This window comes from Symphalangus syndactylus, chromosome 13, assembly GCF_028878055.3.
Source record: "Symphalangus syndactylus isolate Jambi chromosome 13, NHGRI_mSymSyn1-v2.1_pri, whole genome shotgun sequence".
In the NCBI taxonomy this organism is placed as follows: Eukaryota; Metazoa; Chordata; class Mammalia; order Primates; family Hylobatidae; genus Symphalangus; species Symphalangus syndactylus.
In genome coordinates, this window is record NC_072435.2 from 119,361,532 (window position 1) to 119,364,162 (window position 2,631).

The following is a 2,631-nucleotide window of genomic DNA, read 5'->3' on the forward strand; positions in this document are numbered from 1 at the left end:
CTGGGGAATCTTGCATGGCTGTTGGTGAGAATCCACAGCTTCTTGCCACATGGGGTCTCTCCCAGAGCTGCTTGAGTGTCCTCATGACCTGATAGCTAGTTTCCCAGAGAAAGTGATTCAAGGGAACAAGGCAACAATGCCTTTTAAAAAAAAGTGATACAGGCTGGGCGCAGGGGCTCATGCCTGTAATCTCAGCACTTTGAGAGAACAAGGTGGGCAGCTCACTTGAGGTCAGGAGTTTGAAACCATCCTGGCCAACATAGTGAAACACCGTCAGTGCAGTGGCGTGATCTTGGCTCACTGCAAGCTCTGCCTCTTGGATTCAAGCGATTCTCGTGCATTAGCCTCTTGAACAGCTGGGATTACAGATATGCACCACCATGACTGGCTATATATTTTTAGTAGAGACAGGGTTTTGCCATGTTGGCCAGGCTGGTCTCAAACTCTTGGCCTCAATTGATCCATCTGCCTCAGCCTCCCAAAGCACTAGGATTATAGGCGTGAGCTACTGCACTCTGCCAAATGTGTACAGCAGCATTAATAATAGCCAAAATGTGGAAACAACTCAAATATCCATAGACAAAATGTGGTGCATGCATACCATGGAATATAATTCAGCCACAAAAAGAAATGAAATCCTGACACACACTACAATGTAGATGAACCTTGAAACATCATGCCAGGTGAAGGAAGCCAGTCACAAGAGGCCACATATTGTATGATTCCACTCCAAATCCATAGAACAGAAAGTAGATAGTGGTTGCCAGGGCTGGGCAGAGGAGGGATTGGGGAATCCAATGCTAATGGGTACAGGGATTCTTTTTTGGGGCAATGAGATGTTTTGAAATTGGATAGTGGTGGCCGGGCGCGGTGGCTCACGCTTGTAACCCCAGCACTTTGGGAGGCCGAGGCGGGCGGATCACGAGGTCAGGAGATCGAGACCACGGTGAAACCCCGTCTCTACTAAAAATACAAAAAAATTAGCCGGGCGTGGTGGCGGGCGCCTGTAGTCCCAGCTACTCGGAGAGGCTGAGGCAGGAGAATGGCGTGAACCTGGGAGGCAGAGCTTGCAGTGAGCCGAGATCGCGCCACTGCACTCCAGCCTGGGCGACAGAGTGAGACTCCGTCTCAAAAAAAAAAAAAAAAAAAAAAAAAAGAAATTAGATAGTGGTGATGTTTGAACAACTCTGAGAATATACCAGAAACCACTGAAGTGTAACACTTCATTTATTTTGAGATGGCGTCTCGCTCTGTTGCCCAGGATGGAGTACAGTGATGAAATCTCGGCTCACTACCACCTCCACCTCCTGGGTTCAAGTGATTCTCCTGCCTCAGCCTCCTGAGTAGCTAGGACTACAGGCATACACCACCACGCCTGGCTAATTGTTTTTTTTTTTTTTTTTTGTATTTTTAGAAGAGATGGGGTTTCACCATGTTGGCCAGGCTGGTCTCGAACTCCTGACCTCAAGCAATCTGCCTGCCTCGGCCTCCCAAAATGCTGGGATTACAGGCACGAGCCACCGCACCTGCCGTATAACACTTTAAAAGGATGGATTTTATGGTATATGAATTGTATCTCAATAAGGCAGGATGAAAAGGGAGGGAAGCAGAGAGGGCCCAGTTCATGTTGTACCTCACTGACCGCTGATTACCACCTGGTCGGTTCTGGGCCAGACGGCAGTTAAGAGGTTCATTCATTATCCATCAGATATGTATGGAGTACCCACCATGTGCCAGCTGTTTGTCCTGTTGAATGTATTCATGCACCTGATGGCACATGAGCTCATGCCAATCAATCTGTGCTGATAACCTTAAAATGCACATTTGGCCAGGTGCAGTGGCTCATGCCTGTAATCCCAGCACTTTGGGAGGCTGAGGTGGGTGGATCGCCTGAGGTCAGGAGTTCGAGATCAGCCTGGCCAACATAGTGAAACCACGTCTCTACTAAAAATACAAAAAATTAGCCGGACGTGGTGGTAGGCGCCTGTAGTCCCAGCTACTCGGGAGGCGGAGGCAGGAGAATCGCTTTAACCCAGGAGGCAGAGGTTGCAGTGAGCTGAGATTGCACCATTGCACTCCAGCCTGGGTGACAAGAGCAAAACTCCATCTCAAAAAAAAAAAAAAAAAAAAAAAATGCACATTTAAGGCTGGGCATGGTGGCTCACACCTGTAATCCCAGCACTTTGGGAGGCCAAGGCAGGTGGATCACTTGAGGCCAGGAGTTAGCCTGGCCGACATGGTGAAACCCCATCTCTACTAAAAATACAAAAATTAGCTGGGCATGGTGGCCTGCACCTGTAATCCCAGCTACTTGGGAGGCTGAGGTACGAGAATTACTTGAACCCGGAGGCAGAGGTTGCCGTAAGCCAAGGTCGCGCCCCTGCACTCCAGCCTGAGTGTCAGAGTGAGACTCTGTCTAAAAAAAAAAAAAAAAAAAAGGCACCTTTACTGTGGGTGACCTGTCAAGTCCTAAGAGCCTGTGATCCTCTGGGTAAATTTGACTTCAGATCCTGAAACAGTAATGTTGAAAAACACCTGATGAGTAAATATGACTACAACAATGCTAACCAAAAAACCAACCAACAAAAAACTAGAGCCATCAAAAGAAGTATGTCAAGCAGTTGATAGTAA